Source organism: Ischnura elegans, chromosome 2 (assembly GCF_921293095.1).
Source record: "Ischnura elegans chromosome 2, ioIscEleg1.1, whole genome shotgun sequence".
Taxonomy (NCBI): domain Eukaryota; kingdom Metazoa; phylum Arthropoda; class Insecta; order Odonata; family Coenagrionidae; genus Ischnura; species Ischnura elegans.
Window position 1 is genome coordinate 73,004,458 of NC_060247.1, and position 27,940 is coordinate 73,032,397.

At 38.0% G+C, this 27,940-nt stretch overlaps 1 pseudogene; it reads right to left on the minus strand.

Annotated features, from left to right (window-relative positions):
* Positions 1-537: 537 nt before the first annotated feature.
* On the minus strand, positions 538-27,852 carry LOC124153963 (annotated as a pseudogene).
* Positions 27,853-27,940: the final 88 nt, after the last annotated feature.

A 27,940-nucleotide genomic window follows, 5' to 3' on the forward strand; every position in this document is an offset into this window, starting at 1 on the left:
GGAGGTGTTGAGATTGGAAATATGTGGCTATTAGGGCGTAATGCCTTTGGTTTAAACATGGTTAAAAAGCTAATGTTTAGAATATAACTTTATCCAATCAAACGTTAAGATGCATCAATTCATTATGAATAACGAAAAACAACTGAAAACGTACTAACGAATGCATATTGTATGCTTTAAAATTGTTTAGGTTGACGCGCCTAAATGACGAGAGTCTTTGTCATCCGTCCGGAAAGTTCGGGAAAAAAATGACGAGAATTCTCGCCATCTGTACGCAACGTGTTAAGGAACCTGGATAGCATAATAGCTTGCCCAGTGTCTTGTAAAACCTGAGTTCCATGGTTTAAGTCCGGATTCAGAGAAATTTTTCCCAAGGGAATTAATTTGAAGGTGTTCTCTTCCTGCATGGATTTTTGGTTACACTCAATTTTTTTCATTTCTCATGTTGAAAAATTGGGTTGAAGTGTCTTATGTGAGCTGTTGGAAGCTTAGTGCCTTACATTAAAAATAACTTTTTAGGTATAGAATATCAATAGATCCCATGAAATGGTTTTATTTATTTGACATTTACATAAATAGTTTGAACATGTTAGGTTGAGATGCATTTCTTGAAGCTGAAACATGCTTTTTATTTTCTCTTTGGTTTTGAAAATTCATAAAAATTGTTTCCTTGTAGCATTTATTTTGCCTTAGTCACTGTCATCTAAATCATAAAATCGGCGATAGGAGGAGAAATTTAGTTTGATAGGAATCCATGATTTCTGTTCTCCAGTGCTGGTGCTATAATTTGTTGAGGATGTCTTTGATGTGATGATATTCTGCAAATAAAATGGAAACAATTCAGGTTAAATTAGCTTTTTACTGGCATTCATTGTTTTGTTAAGCTTTTGAAGTGAAATCTCAATCTCTGAGGGTTCAATGTTGGAAAAAAATTATCTGCTTGCCGTCTAATAGTCCCCCTAAAGAATTTTTTTTCTCCCAAAGTAAAGTTTGGGCAAAAAGGGGAACTATGCTTAGAGCGATTGAGTACTTGCAAATGTAAGAAGAAAGCTGGCAGTCATGCTTTGCAATAGCTAAAATCTCAAAAACTTGAATGATGACCATCTTGACAGCAAGAGCAAGTCACCAGGATCCACTCATAATCACTCTCTTACATTCATGTACGAGTTTCACTGGAAGAACTACTGTCATCTTTTCGCAGGTGGGAAATGTGATAGGCAATATTTCACCCACATCTCCACTATTTTCGCAATACAATTTTCAATTAGCTATTTAAGTAGTACATATGTATGTGATATGTTATTAGGGGCAAGCATAATATCATTGTTTTTGAGAGTCAATATTCGAAATATTATGACAAGGTTGCTAATTACCAATAAAAGTACTTCCCTTTTCCCTTTTTATTGGTACTTAGGAAATAAGTTGCTTAAGTACCAATAAAAAGGGAAATATTATTATTTCCACCTTTCAATGGCATGCAACAGTGGTACTCAGATGATCTTTAACGAGACTATGCAGCCTGCAACACAATTATGATTTTTATGCTATTTTTCCAGCTAATGACAAGATAACAGGATTCTTTCCCACAGAAATTTGACCAATCGCGTTAGCCATTAAGTAAATCAATGATATGTAAAGGCCGCTAGGTTTGTCTAGAATTCTCCTGGAAATGCAAATAAATGGTAAAAATGGAAAATAAAAAATTTGTCTGAATTTAGGCACTACATTACATCAGCAGTTTTCATGAAGCTGATGTATTTATATAGCATACTCTATAGTTTTCAGCTGAAGCCTTCCTTCTGTCAATTGCACTTTCATTTGCTGTCACACATACATCATTTTCCTAAATCATGGCTAGGAACTCAAATGAAAGTATGCAAGTAGAAAGTATGGTAAGTTTGGTTGAACTTTTAAGCCAAAATACAACAAGTACATTGTGTGAATCTTCCCCAAGAGGTGGAACTACCTCAAGGGAAAGCTCAGTACCATGGGATTGGAACTACAGCACACTCCGATTATCTGGGCTAATGATGGGGAGAGATGGCACGAATAATTGGAAAACATGAACAATCCAAACTTTCACTTAAATGTCTTGTATTGTTCATAATTTACGTAAAACAAACTATTATTACTTATGCAGTTATTCTGTTATTTTAGAGTGCTTCCCGGGCGCATTGAAAGCTTTTCTCGCCAGTTTGCAATCTTTTTAGCGGCGATAACATGGTTGTACTCGTATTATTAATTCTCCGTGTAAGGGCAGGCGTGCACTAGCATGACCACGACAGATCTCTGTCACGCACCTTCCGACCAGAGCACCACCACGATAGCAAAACACACTCACCACTTGCTGGTCGGGTCGGAGTAAAGTCGGAGTCAGTGCGTGCCGCGCCTAAAGAATGTGTGTAATTTCTGGCCGCAACGACCGCAGAGTCGGGGACGACAAAATTCAAAAGTTTTGGTCGGACGACTCGGATCCGACCAACGAGTCGGAGTTGGCCTAGTGCGCGTCGCTCCATTTGTTGCAATGCTAAAACTGGTCGTGGTCGCGCTAGTGCACGCCTGCCCTAAGGCCTGGTTTCGAATACCACACATCCGTGGCTGTGTGATCGCGGAAAATGCAGAAAAGTGGTTTGCATAAATGCTTCAAAACCACTACTCGACGTCGGAAACTACATTGTCAGGCACCACACCGCACAGTCGTGTCTCGCACAAGTTGCCCGGGTTGCAACTGCTGCCGTACTTGTATCCGTGATTAAGGAGTGCGGTCGTGCACTGCGAGGTTTGGAAAACAGGAACACGGTGCTCCCGTGAATGCAGCTAGCTCGTGATCGCTTCCGTTTCACGAAGGGGATTCTAACGGAAATAATAAGCATCCTAGCATAAATGTGGTAATTCCGATGATTTTGAGTCCGATTAAAAAAAATAAAGATCGTGGAAAAAATTGAGCAAACGTGAAAATTGTGCACGGATAATCCACAACCCGGATAAGCCACAGCCGGATAATCAGGAGTCTGCTGTACATACAATCTGCCAGTACTTTTTACACTCTTTGGCTATCCTGAAGCCTCTCCATCCCTTTCTTTTAAGCAAAATTCATTGTTTACACTGTAGGAGTGGCTGTAATAGTTTGTTTCAATGTATAAGCACAATTTATCTTGTGTTATTGTCTCATGAAGCCTTCTCTAATTTTCACATTATTTTTTGCTGTTAGGTACATATTTCCATCCTTTTAAGGAGTACGCATGCTCCTCAACAAATGCTATCACACTTCTACTATTGCAGCAAAAAAAGGTAGAACGCTGAACATTAAAGCATTTGCACGAAATTCTGCCAAAACTCTATAAGGTCCTACACATCGTTCTATTCATTGTTTATTTGACTACAACAATGGATCATTATACATTGTTATAAAATGTAAACGTTTAGCTTCTACAGTCGAAAGAGGGAAGAAGAACTATGGAAACAGTAAAACGATCTTCTTCATCATCTCGTCACAGGCAAAATTTTTGATTGGTGCATTTCATTATATTTTTTATGGACAGAACTTCATCTTTGCATTGCAATGATCTTTTTAAAATTAAATTTTACCCATTCCTTGATTTTTTTAAATGGCCGAAAGGCTGATTTCAATTTCCGAGGTTAAGAAGGGTATATGAATATTGAAGTTACATATGCTATATGTAAAAGATATTTCTAAAATTTTCATGAAAGGAAATGTTTATAATTTTCTTCTTTATTTAAAATAAACCAATAAGACACTTAATGCCCCATGGCTATGCACTCTATTAAAACAATGATTTTTGCCTTTTTGGTTTATTTTAAGTAAGAGGAACAATAAAAAAATTTCCTTAGATGAAAAGCATAGAAATATTTTTTACATATAGCATATGAAACTTCAATATTCATGTACCCTTCTTAACCTCGGAAATTGAAATCTACCTTTTGGCCATTTAAAAAAATGGGTAAAATTTAATTTTAAAAAGCTCATTGTAATGCAAAGATATCATTCTGTCCATAGAAAACACAAAGAAATGCACCAATTAAATATTTTGTCTGTAACGATATGATGAAGATGACCGTTTTGCCATTTCTATAGTTCTTTGCGTATTCTTCTTCACTCTTTTGACTGTAGAAGCTAAACGTTTACATTTAAACAATGTCTAATGATTCATTGTTGTAGTCGAATAAACAATGAGTAGAACGATATGTGACAGGACCTTATGGAGCATCGGCATAATTTTGTACAAATGCTTTAATGCTCAGCGTTCTACCTTTTTTGTGCCAATATAGTAGATGGCTTGAGTTTGCTTGGAGGAATTATTGATCTCAATGTGGGAAAATTACAACTAGGTTTTAATTTTTCTTATTTATGTGACTTTTTTGATATCTTACAGGGAAAAAAAGATTTCATTTATGTACTCATTCTTGGTGATCTTTGATGTGCCAAGAGCTCACATTTTAGCGTGATTGTGCTGGGTGTTGCATAATCCCCTCAAAGATTGTCTTGTTGCCACTGTAGGATGTCATTGAACCGTGGAAATAATTACAATTTGACTCGTTTGGTACCATGGGCTACATTTTGTGTTTTATGTCAAACTTTGAATTTTGATAAAAGGAGTTTAAATTTACATTAAATTTACCATTTACATACTTTGGTAAACATTATTCAGGCTTGAATGTTATTCATGTTCATGGTGTTATTTCCAAAATTAACAGTTGAATGAATGAAATGACATTTGTACAACTGGTGTGCCAAAATAATTATTTAAAAATGGCACAACATGTTATTAGATGGCAAAGTAGTTTTCAGGTAAATGAATGTCGTTAGGAAATGACCTGTGTAAAAAACCACAACTTTACCTGAGTTTCTTTGTCTTCTACTTTAGTCTTTGAATTGCTGGGTAGCTCTCTATTTTTAAGAACTAATAGCAATGGACAGTACAATATATTTAACAGCCCCACTGTTCTCATTAGCCAGGGGAAGCCTACTAAATATACCAGCTCACCTCCCAAAATTGGACCTGCAAAAGAGCAGAGGTACAAGCACAATGTTGTTTATTTCAAGTGAAGAATATGCTTTGATTATTTTGAATGAGGTATCAAATCCACTATAATAATTAATTTGGTACATGCTTTTAAACCTCACTAAGTTTTTTACCACTTTTTAAATTTCACCCACAAATATGATATGTATATTTTTGGTACAGATTTTCATGATAGTATTTTATTTTAACCGGTACCTACATATTGCAAATTGTTGTGTAACTCTAACTGATAGACACAAAGCTTTCTCAGTAGAAAAAGGCTAGAACTATAATCAACTCTGTCCTATCTTCAAAGAAACAAGCATTGCATGGGTACACTCAAAGAAGACAAGCTGGCCTGGAAACCCAAACTGCATGAATCACATAGGCTTTAGTTTTAAAGCAATGACAAAATTGCAAGATTGGACGGGTTTGTCCCTTTACTCCCTCGTTCATAATCTCTCGTCGTGCCGCTTGGAAGACCAAGAGAGCTCGCTCCTTCCCTTCCATCACCTATTCATTTCATTGATGTCGGTAATGGGGATATGCCTGTTGGCAATGCTGACACATAGATGGCAGTGTACTGTATCCGGTTTGTGAAAAAAAGATGGAGAACCTTGAAGAGCATGCGTTTGTTTGTCTGCCTGAAGTAATACTGGTAAATAAGCACGGAGGGACAATATCACTGAGCCGTTCTAGTTCCTCTCACTCCTTGCAGGTTACACTCTCCTATGGGGCATGTTTTTGTCATTCTAATTGTTTAATATGTTAGTTAATTCATCCATTTCTCATTATTTCAAAATCCACATTAGATCACTTCACGAAGTCAGCATTGTTTTCATAATTTTTCTTTTTCAACATAAACAATGAATTTAGAGACTTAGGCTATGCTAAAGTTTAAATTTCCATATTCTTTTGATTTGATTAATTATCAAAGAGATAAATATGTCTGTGACCTACATGAGTCAGCAAATGTTTCTCTCTGATAGTTTTACCCACGCTACAGGTGGCGAAACTGTATACATCTTCATTTAAACCACAATGCCCTTCTGCATAAATAAATAAACGTTGGGACAATAAGTGGGTACCTGAGACAGCTATAAGACTTCCAGTAGCTAGCAAAACACTGCTACTTGCAATTGCTAATGGGGTAGTGGGCACAGGGGGGGGGAGGGTTCAAGCAGTATCAGTGTAGCCCATTGAAAGTTCTTTCGCTGTGTTCTGATATTGACAATAGAACTGGAGGTAAATTTGCTCTTCAAATATAAAAAAATGGGACTGACGCAGGAAGAAGGACAATCATAATTACAACTAATTCCCAGTATAAAATTATGTCAGTTCAAGTTAATATAAGATCCTCATAATAATGCTCAGAAGAAAAAAATCGCAATTTTAAAGGGACAGTCAACAGTACTATGACCAACATAACAACTGTATTTTGCAAATTAGTATTTTTATTTGTTTTCACTCACCTAGTGAATATGCCAAGCTCACAGCAGTCTGTTGCAGTGCATATACAGTAGCATACTGAGCCGCAAACACTCCTCCATCTCCATCGCATGCTTTTTGATTCATAACAATGTTCTGATTCTACAGACTGTATTCCACTAAGAGAGCCAGTAGGGGCACCAATGCGGAGTCAACAGCTCCAATTCCTAAACCAATACCAAAGTGTGGACCTACCAACTGTCCCATGGTGGTAGATGAACCTAACTGACAAAATGCATATAATATACTGTTTTAGCAGTACATTAAAGTTAGTATGACCAAATGCCACGCATATTAAAGTATGTATTTTTACACAAGTGACCAATTTTGTAATGCATTATCACAAATCTAGAACAATGAGGCATTAAAACTGTGGAGAACAATGAAAACTTAGATATTTTTGAGATTTCAGAATGACAAGGTTACTTAAATAAGCAAAACTGAATCAAAAGGGCTAAAAACTACTTCATCTATTTACAATTAACACATTGCGTATTTAAATTCCTAGGAATGCCGAGATTGGAAATATGTGCCTATTAGGGCTTAATGCCTTTGGTTTAAACATGGTTAAAAAGCTTTATAAAGTTAAGAATATAACTTTACCCAATCAAACGTAACGATGCATCAATTCATTATGAATAATGAACAACAACTGAAAATACTAACGAATATGTATTGTACGCTTTAAAATTGTTTAGGTTGATGCGCCTAAATGAGGAGAATCTTCGTCATCTGTCCGGACCGTTCGGGAAAAAATGATGAGAATTCTCGCCATCCATACGTAACGTGTTAATACTAGTGCTTAATTTAGTAACTTATAATTAGATTTATATTTATTAAAACATTTTTTTAATATCTTGAGGGGTTATTTTACAATGTCAAGAGAAAAAGAACATTTTACTCTGTTTTCGTTATAAAATATCAATAATAATGAGTCTAATGCTGTAGTACATAAGGGCCAGCTACAAAAAGTTACTTATGAATTACACCAAGTTTACTGTAAGTTGTGGATACATGCAGATAGGAAAATGAATAGCAATTTTATGGGTAGGATGTCCTCAGAAATTTTAGGTTGAGTGATGGCAAAGATTAATCACTTAGAGAATGAAAAGGCATCAATGACAAAAATGAAACTATTAAGTCACTGTAGAAAAAAACCAAGGTACCTTTGCCTTTCTTTCCTCTTGCCTCTGACAATGGCACTATGTATATGATATGTTATAACGGGTACTTCTGATTCATTCCCCCCTTCCCTTCTAATGGAATTTAATCCAAGATCCACCGAGCTGTCTTTTATTTAGGTAATAGGTCAAACCTTTTGGTTGAAAGACTGAGTGATGTAGTCCCATCTTAATTAACTTCCCCAGATTATAAGCTCTCATGTATCTGATGCAAATAAGATTTGAATGATTCAATTTGATCGATACTTACCATTATGGCAGATATTCCAACCAAAAACATGGCTGCCATGGCAACTTTCCATCTTCCTACATCAAAAGCAAAACCGCCGAGGAAGTTGGTCCCAATTAAATATCCCAAGCTGTCTGGGATGAACACCATTCCGATCAACCATCTCTGTTTGAAAAAAAACCAGATGTATTGTATATTGTGTGAATGTGTAATATTACTTACGAGTAACATCTATGAAATGAAGGTTGGGAGGTGGGCTTGATGTTCAAACCTGCCATCTTAAATCTAGACTTATAAGCCAGTTAAAGGATTGTGCATTAACCTTAATACGGGCAAGGTGAGTCTCTTGGACTCATCACATCACATTTTTGAGAATTTCATTATGTTATTGAAATGTCAGCATGTTGTAATTTTTTTACTCCTTCTAATTGTATATTTCCTATAAATTAGAGTAATTCAAACTTCTTAAAGTAACTTAGAAATAATTTTTTTCCCTGAATTCCCACTAATCCGGGCAAGGTGAGTCTGTTTGCACGAAATGTAAAAAGTAATGTGCATTTTACAAATATTTGGTTTGAATTGTCAAAATAATGTAAAATTATCACTATGTACATTTAACGATAAATATTTGGTGTTTTATGTAGTGAAAACAGAAAGAATTAGTCAAAAGAGTCCACTGTACTCGCTGTTTGACTATGTATGAAATTAATAAGTAATGTAAAACTTTTGTTTCACAAAAAATAATCAAATTATGGTAAATGATTCTATAGTGCACAATATGTACAAATTGATGTGAAAAGTGATATTTTTCACTGTTTAATAGTTTAAATTAAAAGCATAAGTTAAAAGAGTCCATTGGACTCACCTTGCCCGATTACGTCAGAAAAATATGTTGCCCTTATTAGGGTTAACCTTTTAGCTGCGGGAGCGTCAAAATTTTTCTGCCACTGTGTACGGGACATGAGCGGGGAAGATATTTTTCCGTTGACCCCAGGCGTGTGTCTAGCAGGTGGTGGACCCTTATAATCTGGGACTGCCCACCCTACCTCCTGACGACAGACCATGAATGCAATTGAGCCCTTTTTAAGAATCATAATTGGAATTAAATATTTGAATGTGACTTTTTGTAAATCAAATGCACAAACAGATTTTATTTCCTCAAATTTGGACAGCATGACATTTTTACGAGCAATTTGATATCAAACAGTAATAAAATCAATTAATTTTTAACCATAAATGTACCTCGATATTTCAACCATATTTCCACGGATTTGAACTTCGCATGAACAAGCATTTCGCCCGTATGTTTGGATGCGGCAGGTAAAGTTAGTATGGATAATGAAGTTTATAGTTGGCATTCTTATTAGAAAATATTGTATTTTTGTCACTTAGAAATCAATATTTGAATGATAATCTCTGAAACAACCCATACATGGAGCTTTCTGACAGTCTCTGCACCAAAATCACCTGTCTTTTCTCTTTTAATCCATTTTTTTATTACACCCGAAGCATACGATCTGGGGATTTTTTTCCCCTCACAATCAGGTACATATTTTTTCAATAAAATGCCTAGCCCTTAATCTTTCAGGAGCGTTAGCACCAGCCTGGAAGTTATCTTGCAATATTGTGTCGTTGGTTCCTAAAACACTATATTTTTTTAGAAGCTGATCTATATCCATTTCACTTTCCATAGTGATAATAAATGAAGAGATTCACAAAATATCACTCGAGTAGGTACTTAATTAGGAGCAAACAAACACCAGGGAAACTCTGGAAAAACTGAGCAAAGATAAATAGAGCATGTGGAAAAGAAATGATATTCGAAGGGAAACTCGTTCAGTGGGAAATCCAGAACGAGATTATAATGCTCAAAGGAAAGAAATGTCCTTGGTAATTACACAGGGGAGAAAGACCCACCACCGAAAATATAAGAAAGAGAGACCAATGCTTTTAAATAAGTTTCCCCGGCTAATGGACAATGTCAAGATAAAGAAATTCCTAGGAAATTCAAGGATTAATTAGAAATTGTTTTCATCGTAAATGCACCGTGGAGAGAAGGGATAATCCGGGTAGAACTCCCCGTGGTGAGGCTACCCGGTCCTTGAAAGATGCCTGCTTTGTGCTCTCTGCCATTAGGTTTGGCCGAGTTCAAGCAACTGCGGAAAGGATGGCAATAAAATTCCAGAAATAGAAAGTCCGGTATTGTGGAGAGGGATGACCATGGCAAATGTAGGAGCTACGTTTGCCGCAGTCTACCGGGTGAACGTTGTAGGTACGTTCATAGCAGCGAAAGGGTTAAAAGATCTCTGGCAAGAAAGTAGCTTTCCTTGAAAACCACCACAGTCAGTACAGCAGATCACATCAAGCTTCATTTCCACTTTTTTTCATAGTGTGCAAAAACTAATAATGACCTATCGAAATAATTATTATTCAAAGTTTAGAATATAATATCACATATAATTTTTTCTGCCACAATTTTTTAGTGAGATTATATATTCCAAACTCTGTACATTTGAATGGGAAACAATTTATGTAGAACTATAATCTATTCACTTAATGTTTTCCGGTGAGCTTTCGTGTGAGCCCGGACTCTCTCAGAGGGCTTCACAAATGGGGGAGGGGTAGTACCAAGAGAGAGAGGAGTGAACTTAACATTGCCAAAGCCGACCTAGTTTGTTACCGAAAACGTGTGTCATGGGTGGCCACAGGAATTTTGGCCCCGGCACCGAGAAAATATATACCTACTCATTTGGAAGGTATTGAGGATAATGCTTTCACATAACCCCATGACTTTGTCAGCTACCATGCTGAATGAGGCACTGTTGGTGAAAGACATACTAGAAGCAGGGCCGGCCCTAGCAGGTGTGGGGCTAGGGGCGAACCTTCAGTGTGGGGCCCTTCACTTAAAATATTAAACTCTATACCCCATCTACAAACTCGAGCATTTTGAATCATTACCACTCTCTGGCTAAGTATGTGTTCCCCTCCCAAATTCAGACTTGGTAATTACGCCGTTATGATACCATCACACAGTTGAGTTCAAAATAGTGTAATACAAATAAAATTTATAATTATATTTATTCATAAAATTATAACGTAAAATAAACATAAAAAGCGCGCTTTTTCAATAGTTTTTTCAAAACTATCGTATATTTTAATTTTTTTTTAGCCCCCCAAAGCACGGGACCCGGGGCGGTCGCCCCGCCCTAAGGCTGGCCCTGACTAGGAGAATGCATGAGGTTTGGCAACACTGCTCCACGAGCAGATTCACAATGTTAACTTGATGAAGGTCTTATAAGATTGATTGAGGCCACGCTTGCTGTTGCTCACTGGCGAAGGGGAAGTCATGTGGGTATACTATTCTCGGGATTCCCATCAGGTTAATTCTTTCATAACGACCAACGTTTCAAGCTCCATCTCGGCACTCATCATCAGGGCTGAATGTTGATTTATTTAATTTTTGGTTGCTAAGACTCATTGCCCTATTGAAAATTTCTTATAAGTCTTACAGAAATTCTTATAAGAATTCTGTAAGACTTATAGGATTCTATAAGTCTTACAGAATTCTTATAGGATTCTATAAGTCTTACATATTTTCTTATAGGATTCTATAAGTCTTACAGATTTCTTATAGGATTCTGTAAGTCTTATAGAAATTCTTATAGGATTCTATAAGTCTTACAAAAATTCTTATAAGAAATCTGCATTTCTTATAGAATTCTACAATAATGCTGCGCAAGTCGCATACCTTTTAGGTTTTTATCCAGAAGGCGTGTCACCATAACTTATGTTGGCAATTGATAATTATTTAAGGAATTCTACATAGGATAATTTTTTGAAATTATGTATAACTCTTTTTTTAAGTAATGTTCTGCTAATTTCCTGGTTTTTTTCAGCATGGTATTTGACATAAATGGTTCCAAGAAGCGGAGGCTTCTTTAATGCGACTTGTTAGTATATATAGCTGAGGGCACATGAAAAATTGTAGACTTATAAGATCTCTCTGTTTCGAGTGTACAGATTACTTGACCGATGGAAGTTCGATATGGGCCATGAATAACCACGATGTATACTACGATTGCATACGTTGCAGGATACTGTTCACATTGTTCCCTAGCAACCTAACAACCAAAACTTGTTTGGTTGCTAGGTTGCTAGGGATTGCTTTTATATGTTAATCATTCACTATATCTTTGTGATAGCAGTTTAATAAAATAAGTCGTGTGCTTCTAACCAAAATAAGGCATTGACCTCATTTGGTAAGTATTAAAAAACTGGCATTCCTAAAATTATGTTACCTTAAACAGATAGTTTCGTTGAATTTTAAACTTTTCATCATTAATTTAGATAGACATATGTATATTTTTCAGATTGTGGCATATCTAACATAAGAGGAAGTTTTAATTAAAACAGTGTTTTAATGGACAAAGTGAGTGATTTAGTCGTCTCTGAAGAGAATGAGAATAAATTTGAATGAGTATGCCAACATCTGCACAGTTATAATTTTATGGAAAATACATCAACTATTATTCTCAATCAGTGTTTCTGTGATTCCTATTAATTTCCCTAAATCTTGCAATTATTGTTAGCCATATTCTACATATCCTTTTCTCCAAAATGGCATCAAATTCCATTTTGCTTTGCTTATTTCTTTCATTATCTATCCAAATCTGCATGTAGAGGTCTCATTCTCTCTGGTATCTTAAATAAACATTGTTCATATGCATTTGATTTATCAAATTTTACTCTTCCTTCCCATATAATTTCTTGAAGTACCTATCCCCAGTGGAACTTGAATTTTATTTCATTTGCTTCTTCAATTTTCCAGGTTAAATCATATTCCATATTGCAATTCCTGTATCTTTCATTGCATAATGATTGCCAAAGTTGTATTCAATTATCAGTCCATAATTCTAGGCTATCGTTGGTTTCATTGATTTTAGTTTCTTTTAGCATGTGGGGACATTAACCCTATACAGAACACATGCCCTGAAAGACCTCTATGGTATCTCGCCTTGTTTGGCCAGCCAGGTGAACTTTACAGAGCTTCAATGTCCTTTTTGATGTACACTGATGATAGACATCTACATTTGGTTCATGGGAAATCATTAGGTTTTCTGTATAAGATATAGGCGTCTACATTTGGATTGAATTAGGTATAATGCTAACTTTGTACTCTCAGTAGGGATGTAAATCTTATGTAGCTTTTTATAGAAGTTTGCGCAAGTGTTTTAAGCATGTTGATATGATATTTATAATAAATATTTCCATCAGAAAATTTGTTATAAATAACATTTTGTAACTGATAGTTAGAAGAAATTTTCTTATAAGAAAAATTCTTATAAGAAATTTTCTTATAAGAAATATGTCCAATTTCTGATAAGAAATTTCTTATCAGAATCTTCTGATAAGAAATTTTCTTATAAGAAATTTCCAATAGGGTGTTGCAATAAATTTAGTTAAGCCTGAATCACACGATCATTTTTTTTCGTCGCGAAAGTGATCACTATCGCGATAACTGCGCAAAATGATCGTCAACGGCAATTGTTTTTCACAATCGCAATCGCGATGAGGATTCCCATCGCTATTTTTCATCACTCGTCTGGTCGTTTTTTCCGTCGCTAAAACTGTCCCTAAAATCCCATATCAGCCAATCGGAACACATGATCGTATGGTGTGATTGCAGTGCAGTATTTGACAATTGTGGGAATGACATAAATGAACAAACACGCTATATAATTTCGTGATGTGGGTCCTATGACAACGAGCTGTGATATTGGAAATGATGCGAAAAGCGACGGCGGGAGTGACCGTGTGATTCAGAAAAATGATCACTAGAGCGATTGCTTTTCGCGACGGGAAAAGTGATCTCGATAGTGATCACTTTCGCGACGAAAAAAAATGATCGTGTGATTCAGGCTTTAGTTAAAAATATTTAAAAAATAATAAAATAAAAAGAATGATGCCAGTTCTTTTACCGCGACTTTATGAAACTGTCTATTTCCTTATGTGGCTTTAAAAAAAAATATTCTCTTACTGTAATTATGAGATAATTTGGTCAACTTCATCATGATTTGCTATCTCTTTGATGCTAGATGATGTTAGTTTCAGATTGAAGTCAAGTGTCGAGAAAATTTCCCTCCCCTCGCCCACACTTGCTTTGGCCACATCAGCTCACCCTCAAAGATAAAATGTACAGAGCATAATAATCACATTTTCTGTGTCGAACTATGTCAAGTCACCTTTGGTTTGATGGTGTCCATTAACCAGATGGGCAGGCAAGGCTCTAGGATAGACATGGCAGATGTGCTCACCCAAATCGCTCCTGTTGTCACCAACACTTTCCAGTTTCGTAATAAGTTGGGCACATTCTTTGATGCTTCAGACAGCACTGGTTTCTGTTCAGAGAAAACCCACAGTGCAATCTAGGTGAAACAGTAACTGTGACCGCAGATACAGAAGTTTCAAATTCATAGGAGTCTCATGTTTTTTGCAGCATTTTCATGGAAATTATGAAAAAAAAATTCCTTGGGCAGATGTAACAATATTTAAGGGGACTATAAGGCCCTCAAAGTTTTTTAATTACAACAAAATCAGATATATGTAGGTGTAAAGTGAAGGTTTTATGTGAAATATCATCAAAATATTTTTCATTATGTAGTAATATGGACAGTGAAAATCTCATTTGCATATCATAATTGTGGGAAAGTAGATGGAGTTAAGGTGTCTGAGCCACTAAAATGCCTCCATCGTCATGGGTGATAAAAGTTTTGCAAATCAGAGGTTCTCTTCTCCTTCGGTATGGTTACGACTGGAAGAGATGTTCATAAATGGTTATCACTTTTTAAATGAGAGGTTTTTAAATGGGATGATGTACTGTTCTGCCATGCTGAGGCTCCAAGATCAGCTCATATGTATTCATCTGTGAGATATGCGAACTTATTGTGAAATGTAATAATTTCATGAGGAAGGTTTACCGTATGTACATTGAAATGAGTTTTGGCCACTCTAGTGGAGCACATACTCATTCATGGCTTATTCTTAAAAGAATCTCTTAAAATGCTACAAATGTCTATCAAGCTCAGAGATAGTCTTGCTAGCACATCATTTACATAATAAAAATGAACTATCCATCCTAATAAGGATGAAAGAATACTCACTTTTGGAATGGGCTTCAAGTCAAGGAACACAAGTTGGAGAACTGCAATCATCACAATGAAATAAAAAATGAACCACTAATCATATGAATCTGGTATATTTTAATTTAAAAATATCTTTTGTTACTTATTCATTATTGTTATTAAATTATTCATCATATTAATTAATAAATTATAATGAATGCCCCAATAATACCAAGGATTGAGGACTAATGAATAAATAAAATTATGCATTAAAATAAATACGAAATACGTATATTGAGTATGCTAGATGTCCCTGGGTCAATATTTATTCTGTTCCAAGGAACATCTCTATAAAAGCAATTTAATTGTGTCTAAAGAGTAGTGAAAAAGCTATGACATGACGTAATTCTAAGTAATAGAATTTTCATGTGAGGTATTTTTTATGTAGCCTGTAATCAATTTCCAACATACTTAACGAAGGACTTACCAGTATCAAGTGACACCAGCAATGCTACAACGAGAAATGGCACCTTTTTCCCTCCAGTGAAATCATAGAGCAGGCCGCCCAGAGGGTAGCCCAAGAGCACGCCCAATGCCGTTGCTCCCAGCACAACACCCATGATCTTGCCCCGGGAACCACCTTCCTCTGGACAACGTTCAGCCACCAGGCACATGCCAGCGACACCAATGCACGCCGAGGCAATTCCCTGGAGGGACCTGGCGACCAGCAGCCATGCATATCGCCGAGCGAAGGCAAAAACTGAAAGGGAAAACAAAGAAGGCAAGATAGAATTACAGTAGCAATAGGTCATAGAACATAAATGTGCTGAAAGAGAGACTGCTGCAACCAACTACATGACAGGGATAGACAGGAATGGATCCATCATGTCTGGTGTCACATCTTCAGATATTTTTTTAATCGCTTTAGAAGATGATGCATCCTAAAAGAAAGAATAAAATGGCAAGAGTTTCAATTCTTTCCTTATTTTTTTTTTTTTTTAATGATCAAGCATTATGTTGATTCAGTATTGTGTGAGGTTAAATATATGACTATTTAATGTGCTGCCTCAGAGCAACATTTGTAACAATATACGGTGTGTCCTCGTTTAACGTCGTCCCGTTGAACGTTGTTTCACGATAACGTTGTCCAAAAATTGAAACCCTTCATCATTTAATGTCGTTGTTGCTTTGCGATAACGTTGTTCAAATAATGAGCGACGAAAAAAAATTGGATGGCAAATAGGACGCAAGTGGATCTGATGTACAGTAAATATTACTATATTAATGAAATTGATAATTTTCGTTCGACAGAAAAGGTTGGCGTGGGTAGCGCATGTTAAATATGCATCTGAGCGAATAATTATCGCCTCATTTACCCATTATCCGAACATTTTTCTGATTCCAACAGAAAAAAATGTCCACAAAGATGGCTATCCTGGTGGTTCTTCAGACGTGAAGAAAAAACGGTGATATTAGAACAAAAACTTGATATTATTAAAAGAATTGAAGAAGGTGCAACTGCTGGAGAGATCGGTTGAGTTTTAGGTTTTTAGGTCGAGTTTTTACAATTAAAATTTCTTCTGTTACTGAAAATATGGATGTTATGCCATTAAAATACTTTCTCAATTTAGTTTGTATATTTCTTTCAATAATGCCTTATTCCCAACCTTTATCGTTGCGCTGTGCATGAATCGTTATCATGCTGAAGCTCCTTGGATTCTCGCCCGGGAAATTCTGGATTCTTTACGAAGAAATGGATTGCTAGGAACCAATTCAAATTTTTTACAGTGTTTCTTATGGGGAACACTGCATCGTTTAACGTTGTTTCGCTTAACATCGAGTTTTTCAGGAACGAATCAACAACGTTAAACGAGGACTCACTGTACAATTGTAACCCAGTGTTGCCTATCCTCCAGGTGCAATAAAAAGTAATCAACTGACACTCTGACTTTAAATCATCCCTTGTGATAACCTTCAGACCTTAAAATGATTTTATTGAAAACCATTTCTCATGATTCAAAATAGGAGGGTTTCAAGAAATACTTATACTATATAGGCTAGGGCTCCTTGATTTATGTGAATAAACATGTTCTTAGCCTCATATTTTTTGCATTTTTACTCATTATTTTAGTATTCTTGGTCATATTTATAACTTTTTTCATGGTCTTGAACGGTGTTTGGACCTTACCATGTCACTCAAAAACTGAAAGCAATAATATGGACACAAAAATTTGCATTCATTAAAAGTCATGGAGCTCAACTAAAAGGATATCACTCCTTTAATGAATAGCCTTACGCAGTGACGACAAGAGTAGGCACAGCGATCCAACAAAGAGAGGGATCTGATGTCCCGTTCGGCTCATGAACATGCCCACCACTGGATTGATCATGAGCTGCACCACAGCCTTTGATGACAGTAGGATGGCCACTCGTGCATTCTCACCCACAAACTCCCTTCTCCCAAGTACACCAAATGCAAGGGAGGAGTTCCTGCAAGGGAAGCAAAAGTATTGTATTTCTCCAAACATAGAACCCCTTTTTTACAAAAATCTATGAGAGGGGAATTATATATAAGGGCTATATTTGAGGGCAAGAGACTTCAGTGACTAATGAGGCAACATTAACAGAGTCATATTAAAGGGTAGCAGATCACAGCATAGCAGATTTCATTTTCAAGCCATTTAGGACATAGAATACAACAATAATTTAGATACAATAATTTTAATACAATAATTTAGGAAATTACTGCAGGTTAGCCAGAGGCTGTATGAAAACTCACAAAAAGTGCAAAGATTTCAAAGAGAAAATCCTTATTTAGTATTCAAACCCAGATCTCCTTAGTTCGTGCCAAGTGCCATCACTTAAGCTACCTGGGCGGGCATCTTCTTCCACTGTGGAGTTCTGTTGGCTTTAGATGGCTATACTGCCAGAGATACATTGCAGCATCTTTTTTCATAGCAATGCAGGCCCGAGACTAAAGCCAGAACTTTGAACACTAAGGCATTGATCCAATGGTAATCTATAGAGAATCGTGGGGTTTCTCTTCCTCATAGGGATATCCTTCCTTTCTGTAGAAACAGCAAATCATGGTTTCGCTAGTAGTGGGCCTCGTGGCCTCAATGATGGAGTTGGGATTCCCTATCCTTTCCCTTCCATTCCTATCCTCTCCCTGGAGGCATCTTTGGGCTCTCATTGCGGTGGCCCCTCCTATCCTTTTTCCTTCACTGTCCTTCCCCTCCTGAGGTGTGTGGGTGAAAAGCAAAGGCTTACAGACCCAGCCCTCAGGAGAGTAATCCTGCAAGCCCGCCCTGACTCAGTGGCATCTGGTTCAGAAGATCAGCAATGTGCAACCCCATCCCCTCCCATCACTCCCGTCTATTCACCTCTCCTCATCCCAGAAATACATTGCAGCATATTTTTTCATAGCACTGCACTCCCAAGACTAAAGCCAGAACTTTTAATGCTAAGGCATTGACCCAGTGGCAATCTACGGAATTCCACAATGAAAAATATGGAATCCTAGTCAGTGGCGCAGCGAGGGGGGCTTTGGGGGATAAATCCCCCCCCCCAGAGCTTGGAGAAATTTTTAACTTTAATCCATTTTACATGATTGTATTGATATTAATAATAGCATAGTGTAAGGATTAATAAAATATCCCTCAGAAAGCCGTAAAACTCACCATTTTCAACCATTTATCTTAAAATTCCGCAGTTTATTAATCTCGCACCTACTGCTTATCCTGGTGGGTATACCATACCCCCACACACCCTTGTATTAGTTTCACCTTAACCCCCCCCAGCCTTAATTCCTAGCTGTGCTCCTGATCCTAGTCACTATCACCAAAGAGCAAATATATTAAACAATAAGGGCAATCCCAAGTTTGTATACACACACCCTCCCATAGTTGTTGACATTCTAGTTAAATTTTCTTAAGAACTTGGTTTAGTCCAAAGAGGCATTCGAGGCACCAGACATATCCACTGAACAATTAACCAGCCACAAAAAAAGTTGTGTTACCAAAATTCAAGTGCAATTGGCACTGTTACCCTGAGGCAAAAAGTAACATAATGTCTTTGCCAGGACTCTATGGAGGGGTAGTACTGTCAGAAAGTAGCACTCAGTATACGCTCTGAGGTGCATGAGCAAAACTCTATTTTCTACCTAGTGGGGAGAGTCCTGATGAGTTCTTGCCGCCTGAGAACTTGCCTGCACATGGTGCTGTGTGCAGCATTTAACCCCTTGTCTGGATAGGAATTCTAAAGACTAATTATTTTAACGACAGATCAGTGTAGAGAAATCACTCCAAATGAGTAAGGAAGGATCCAATTCGTTTGCAAATATTTAATGAGCAGCAGCTCATCAGGGCACAAGCACAACCTGTCACTGAATTCACCGTGGACATAATTCAAGGAAATAAACCTAGGTACAACACTAGTGTTCGGAACTCACAGCTCTAGAATTTTTAGATGGAGCAGCCAAGAAAGCTACCCGCTTTCTCTTGTTAGCATCAGTTATCCTTTTGCTAGACATTTCTTCTTTTCTATGTGGGTATGTGACCTGATCCCTAAGTGCCCCAAGCATCATATGTCAGTAAACTTCAAAAGACAGGTAGCTATGGTACTGATAGGCCACAGTGCCTACATTTTTTTCAATAACTGCAATATGAACTGAGTTAATCAGCCATTTGTCATTGTTAATCAGCTTTTTCTCTAGGCAATGCCTCATGTAGTGAGGGCCATGCTCCACAAGTGCCCCATACACCAAGTGCAAAACCCTCCTTCTTCCTCAGAAGCCCCTTTCAAGGGATGAGACAAGAGTTGGTTTTCAAGGCCACTGCCTCTCTCTAGCTCAGTGAAGGGAACAGCTCAAGTGGTATATTGATAACAATAAAACATTGAAGCAGCTATAAATTCACTCTAAACATTTGCCAAAAAAATTGGACATACTTGTCTGTTACTGGAAAGTTTAAATTCTCCTATTGATACAAATTTTAAAGAACAAATCTCAATTATCACATATTACAGGTCGCTGAAAGATTATAAGTGCTATAAACAAAAAAATAATTTCATTTTTTTCCCACTCTCATAAAATTACTCACTTTTGATCCCAGAAGGGGATCGGTGGAAGGGAGGAGGGTTGCAGAACAAATTGCCAGCTCATTACCTGAGTGACTTCCTGATGCTTTCATAGGACTCCGTAAGATTAGTTTCCTCTTCGCCAACCATGAGTTCTTCGGGGTCACTTCCACTGTCACCACTCCATTTCCCACCATTCTCCGTTGTCCTGAGGCTGGATAAATATTCCTGTTGCAATGTCGTCTGAGGCTGTGGTTCCGGAGTGGCCAGGCTTCCCTGAACACTCATTCTCTGGATCTGTTGATCGCTTTCTTCAAGGTTGTAGAGATACTCAGGAATGATTGGAACTAGATATAAGAATGGGCATGAATCAGCAGAGTAAGAATTTGATGGCAATGATATTATCTAAAAACACCTTCTTGGTGTGAAAACCACTACCTATTGTATTGTGTATCCATTTAAAAATATGTAAGTGACAATCACAAGACTGGCTGAAAAGGGTGAAAACTTTAATCCTCTCAGTGTCAAATACATACTCTGAAAAAATTTAAAAAAACTCTGGTGTCATGCTGTTTTTACATTCTTATACCTAGTATTAATCATTAACTATTCATATTGATTTTTTATTCAAAAGTTTAGCTGCTGCATAAAATTAATTGTCATATTGGTCCTCTCAAAAGCCGATATAAGCCTGCAGTTAGTAGTCAAGGAAGTTAATTTATTATGTAAATTTGATAAGTTACGCTCATAAATAAAGGGTGAATTTGAAGAAGGAGAAAATTTGAAGATTTTTGTAAATTATAAAATAATGATTAACATAAAATTATTTGAGGTAAACAAGGAAGCATGCTTGTCCAGTGGTTAGTTCACTTGGCTGCAGATCAAAGGCTACAGAACTTGAAACACAGCTGAAGCCAGTGGACACCAGGGGCGGTCTGGGGTGATTGGGGGCCCTCGGCTGAGGCTCACCACAGGGCCCCCCTTACCTAGGAGGGTTCGGGCGTCATCCCCCTGGGAAAATTTTTTACGAAATTCCATGCACGGAAATGAATTTTGATGATATTCTAGCACTTACAAGACAGATAAAAAAAATAAAAAATAGCAATGTCTTCAGAGAAAATACAATGAAAAATGAGAATTTCTCGGCTTATAAATTAATAATGCAGTAATGGGACTCTTATCTATTATTTGGTGTATTTTTTCCCTTAAAATTGTGCTGAAATCTAAAAAAAATCTAAAATAGCCTTTTCGAATAACCCTTTCAAAAAACATCAAGTTCTCTTTTATCTTCTGACACCTTCATTTTATGTTTTATATAATCTTATTACACATAGTATGTCGTAAATAAAGCAACCAATGAAAATGTAGAATTTTATAATGGCAAAAAAACTTTGGTTCAAGTACTCATGGTTTTTTTTACACTTTTTATACACGCTTCACGATAGACGCGAGCGATGCGGGGGGCCCTCGTGCTTAGGGCCCTCGGCGATCACCGACCAGCCGACCTAACCAGACCGCCCCTGGTGGACACCCACAAATAAAAATATTCAGCTCAAGGCAGCTCAAGGAAAAGAAATGACCTTCCATCCCGAGTGTCTAACGAATTCACATAATAATGGGTCCAAATACTCCTAAAAGTACCAACATGCAATGGTGCAGCGAGGGGGGGATTAGGGGGATAAACCCCCCTAGAGCTCAGAGGAATTTTTAAGTTAAATCCATATTACTTAATTGGAATGATATTACTAATAGAATAGTGTAAGGATCAATAAAATATCCCTCAGAAAGCCGTAAAACTCACCATTTTGAATCATTTATCCTAAAATTCCGCAATTTATTAATATCGCACCTACCGCTTATCCTGGTGGGTATACCATACCTCCACACACCCCGGTATTAGTTGCACCTAAACCCCCCCACCCCCCAGCCTTAATTCCTAGCTGCGACCCTGTCAACATGCACATAATATATTTTAATTCAAGCTTACCAACAATAGTAAGAAGTATGTTGTCCAGGAACATGGAAATGTATACAATGAAAATGAGAATCTTGCTGGATTGCTTCCACTGCTCTGCGGAGAGTCCATCTCTCACTGAGGACCCCATTCTGCAAAGCAAGAGAAATTTAAGAAGAGATATCACCGACAAACCCGGATACAAATTGATGAGACAATTCGACATGTTCTTGAAAACTATTCATTTAAGAATCCAATGGAGAATATTCTGCGATAATAAAAAAATATAAAATTCAATTTATGCAATCTAATTCTAGGCGAGTAAAATAATATTTTTGTAACATATTTCTTCCAATGTTGTTTATCTCTCGCATTAATTTATAAGCTCGATGTATGCCATGTCTATATCCAGAAAAAAATTATCAGGGATGAGGGTTCCTTTGGAATGGATAGATGTAAGACCCCACCTTCCAAACATATTGGGAGGATTTGAAGTCCTTGAGCCTGTCCCACACACAACAGTCTTGACTGGTAGTATGGACCAATATTGTAGCTTTGGCCACAAAAATCAATTCTTTTTGTTTGAATCTGAGATAACTTTTGCCTTTCATACTTTTAAAATTTTCTAAGATAAATCCTTTTTTCTAATTGAAACATAGAGGTAGATATTAAAATTTCATTTGACAAGGAAACAATAAAGGGCGGATCCAGGATTTTTTACTGCGGGGGAGGAGTGGGGGAGGAAGGACAAAGATGTGACTGGCAAACGGTCTTCTCGGCTTAGGGGTTAAGAATAACATACAACAATAGGGTAGTTTCCTTCATCAAAGAAAACGAAAGGCATTGATTGCGATTCGTTACCCACCATTAGTGTATTCATAATACACAAATTATTTGGTTTTTTAAATACCGGTTTTGACGAATGGCAAGGGTCAAATTTTATCCTCATTTGAAAAAGGCCTGATTGGCGCCCATGCGATTCCACTCCACGTGACGTCACAGGGACCTAGTTTCTACACGAGAGGATAGGAGTTATACATCGTCTGAGGTTACCAATGCATGCATGAGGCACAGAGCTCAGGGAAACATGTCTTAATAATCACCTATTAAAACTGGCTAAGGTCGGAAAGTTTTACTCGTTTGATAAGGTATTAAACCTTTTTTAAACCAAGCGCTACCAGCCAGCAAGGTACTCAGCTACCCGCTAGCATCCTGCGTCCTATCAGCGCTCAGAGCCTCGATCAAGGTCACCTCACAAGGCGGGACGGGGAACCAGAAATGCGTCGCACGGACTTTTTCCCATCATTCCTACTTACGCGTCGCGTTTTCGCGCGCTTGAAATTTTTCACTTTTCATTTAATCGCGAAAAATAGATATCGTCATTTAAAAATCTAAAAGCGTGAAATACGTACTCCAGGAGTAATAATCGATTCGAATAATTCGATTTAGGCAATAAAAAAATAATAGGAAACCACCCTATTACTGTACGAAATATACTTTTTATTTGAATATGAAAGTTATTAATATGAAAATATTAATAAGTTACATACATAATAACGGCAGTTTCTCTTATTTTTCCTTTAGACAGCTTATATTAAAAAAAATTAACTCGCAATCCATAGCGCGGGATAACTCAGTACGGAGTAGGTATTTTCATTTCAGCCCATAGCCAAAAACGAATTCCATTAAGTAACTGTTGGGCAAAATAGCTTTGAAGGCGATGCAATCTTGTACTCGGCAAGCGACCTCGAGCGGGCACCTCCGAGAAGATACACCTAGAGCCTAGAAAGGCTAGATCATGACAAGGTGGGATCATTCGCCTGCACCTGCGTCAACGGCGGTAGTTTTGAACAAGCATCACAATTTTTCCATATATGTTAAGTTTTTCTCGTGGCAGTCTCCCTGCTTTGAGGGTAAACTTCGTGGCCGCTTGCCGCGCACCCGCGATGGCGAGTGTCGATAGCGTGAATTCGTGGATCGGAGTCGAAGTGGTCCGCCTCGCATCAAATGCGAAAATAAAATGCAGTCCTCCGACGGTAGATAGAGCGACGCTTAGGCGACGGACGTTCACCTCATCACAGCGGCAGGGAGAAAATTCGTGGCTGGATTTGAAGTGGTCCGGTGGCATTGAATGCTAAAATAAATTCTCGCCCGCAGGTGCACACCATGACACAAGTAAATTTATGTTCGGATGACACGATGCATGCTTTCAAAAACACATTGCGTAGTTTGCGTTCGACGCAAAATTTCTGCACGCACAGTTTAGACTTGATCCCAGCGCTGTAGCTCGACTTAGCGTAAAGTTGAGGGCAAAAAACGCGCAAAAACGGACCAAAAACAGCCCGCCTATAAAACTGGAGATAAACAGCGGCAAGCCACAATTAATTTCTGCCTCCCCACTGCAGTGATTCTCCTTTACAAAACTCGGGAAAGAAGAGCCAGTCACTGGCATGTTCCACATAATTCCATGTCCCCCAGAAACCCTGTGACCATTTCTCGCAATTGGCCCATGCTTCTTACAATTGGGCCACGGCAAGCAACAAGGTAACAACTAGTAGCCCAGCAAGTTCAACCTGGGGGCAGAGCACGCAGGTGAGCACTGCTAGTCGTCAATTTAACATTGTCGTACTCTGCTTATTACAACGGAAAAATAGCTAAATGCTCAACGCGAAGTGGCCAGCTGCGTGCTTCCCATGCCGAATGAAGCCGCGCTGTTATGTCGAGCCCTGTTGACGCTCGTGTCGTAGGAAAACAAGGACGAAAATAAGGGGTGGCTACTTTAAAGGCACAAAGTGTTCATTTTGCGGGAGGCGACTCATTACTACCATGGTACCTTAGTGGTATGCAACACATAGCGTCGAGCGGTTATTCTGCGTCTGAGATCTGACGTGCGTAGCAAGTGGCTTTCAGACATTCATCAATTATTTATAATACGCAAGTGAAATAAAAATTTACATCTGAGAGCCATTTTGAATATAATCATATTCTTAAAATTTCCGGACATTCTAGGGGGGAGGGGAACGTGGCGGGGTTGGACCCCTATTCAATCTCTCTCTAAATCCGCCCCTGCCTAGGGGACCTGTTTCCTCCTCCGAGTTGAATATAAATTTTAGCGTTTAAACTCTCCACCATCCGCCGTCTAGAGCTATCGTTGTACATCCTATCCATAGGCAGATTTGGGGCACGGGGGCACGTGCCACCCACCAGACGCTTAAAAAATAAACAAGATTTTTAATACGGTCCCGTTACCATGACGTTCGCTTTGTTTTGTGTGATCAGTAGTGGAGGTACATGAGAAGGATAGTTGAAAAGCTTTTCTTTCGCACGTAAATTCAGGTATCAAAAATTATATTTCTAGTAAAATAAGAAAGAAGGCTGCGAACCGAGATAGTATGACGCGAAAGTCAGAAAATCATTAGGGCGACAGAGAGCATTCCATGCAAATGTGAAAATAATTTGTGCTGATTTATCCGCTATTAAACGCGAGTTAATAATAAAAAACATAAGCTTTCTAAAGAGAACTGTCGTTATAATATTTGTAACTTATTAACATTTTATATTAACATATTTTATACTAAAATATATGGTATATTTCGCACAGTAAATTTTGTATGTTGCTCTTAATCCCAAATATTAGGAGACCGTTTGCCTGTCCGACCATTGTGCCAATCCCCGAAAAAAAGTCTTGGACCTGCCCTTGTTCCTATTCAACTGCTAGTACTATCATTATTCCATTTTTTAATTTCACATGTATTTTAAATATAAAATATAATGAGGTGTCATAGTTTAAAATTACGAAACATAACCATACATAGAACTTGGCCCTCCTCGAAGATATAACCTATTAAGATTAGGCCGCACGTAGCCGTTTTCAGCGGGCGACAAGAATTCAGTTTCATAGTATAACCCGCCTCTGACCCTACCTCTACCAGAAATGAACGAATATCCGCAATTTACTAAGGAATTCAAGTCGAGGTAGTCGCGCCACGGAGGTTGTTGTCACCACGGAGGTTAGATTCTAACGGCGTGGTGAGGGGGGGGGGGGTTTGATGGATAAATCCCCCTCCCAGAGCTCAGAGAATTTTTTAAGTTTAATCCATTTTACTTAATTGGATTGATATTACGAATAGGTTAGTGTAATGATTAATAAAATATCCCTCAGAAAGCCGTAAAACTCACTATTTTGAGCCATTTATCTTGAAATTCCGCAATTTATTAATCTCGCACCTACCGCTTATCCTGGTGGGTATTCCATACCCCCACACACCCCGGTATTAGTTTGCACATAAACCCTCTCCAGCCTTAATTCCTAGCTGCGCCCCTGCTCACGGTAATATCACCTCCTGACTTCTCCTTACGGACCACTACGTCTTATGTGCGACTCCATTAGAACCATAAAACGAATCCATAGAGAATCCTAAGAAACGTTCCTTAACGTAGGACCTAGATTAAAACTGGCCATATGCCGTTTCTTCTACGGTTTGGCGTCGAGGCAAATGAAATAAGTCATGCTAGATTTATTAAAACCTGAATGTTCCACCTCGGATATCGAATGAAAAAAAACAATGGATAGGTTAAGGAAGCATTTAAGTACAACGTTAGCATACTTTGACATTTTTGACTTCTCCCTCCCTCATGTAAGCAAAGCTAAACATTAAAGGAACCCTAAAATAAGCAAAATCGTTACACCCTCCTCCAGGATTGCTTACGTAATACTAAAACGTCCTGTTAATGCCTGCCTGCACGGTACGTTAACACGAACGAGTTAATTTAAGAATGTATGAACGAGTTTTGTGGACCGGAGTGGAACAAGTACGAATGCATGCACCAAATTAGAACAGGTTCTATTTCTGACATATACATTCGCACAAGTTGGGTGGTTACGCGGTGCATTTCCATTGTGTATTCACGCGTTCAAAGATTTACTAAAAAAAAAGCTCATAGTGTTTAGTAGTTTAGTAGACATTAACGCGTACGGGTTAATGTTGTACCGAGTAAATGGGCCTTAAAAGTAACAGAAATATAAAAATAAACTACTTCAAACAACAACAGCACGCATCGGATATATACATCCCCTACTCCTCACAATAAAATATCAATTCAAGGAGGAAGGTGAAAGACACTAGAAAAAAATTGAGAGATTTGCAAAAATGTAAAAATAGTTTGCACACTGACGTTCCCTGGTACCATCCCCACCTCCGACACAGACTTGATAACTGCTTCGATGAATCCTAACCCGTTTTAATAATGACAGATAAATTTTATGAACACTAATTGAAACACAATCAATTCAAAAGATGTGAAGGATTATATCATTTTCGCGATTAATATATTAATCGCGAAAATAATATTTTTGTTACCCATCTGATAAAAAATGATACATTTCTTACATTATATATAATCATGGCCGCTGAAATTTGATCAGGGAAAATGGGGATGCTAAAATTACCATGGCAAACTCGATCGGTAGCCATAGCAACCATCTCCGTCGCGTTCGTGACGTTCCCGTTGTTTTTATCTCCCGTTGCCGCGCGACGGGCGGAGGAGGAGGGGAAGCGGCACTCACCTGTTGAGCTCCTGTCTCACGTCTTGACTCTTCTCACTCCGTTCTTCTCCCCACACCTGCGTGTTGCCACAATTTCGACGATACCCTCCCTAGGACCCAACTGCTTTCCTCCGAGGCTCATCAAAATGACAGGAAAGACGTTCACGGCAACCCAGGGACTCTTGCCGTCCCCGTAATCGCAGCAGCTTCGGCTGCCTTCTGCAAATACCACCCCAGGTCACGCACTATTCCTGCTATTCCGTCCACGAACTGGGAATGTGGGGAAGGGATGGGGTTTCCACCCCTCCTAGTCTCTGCCAGA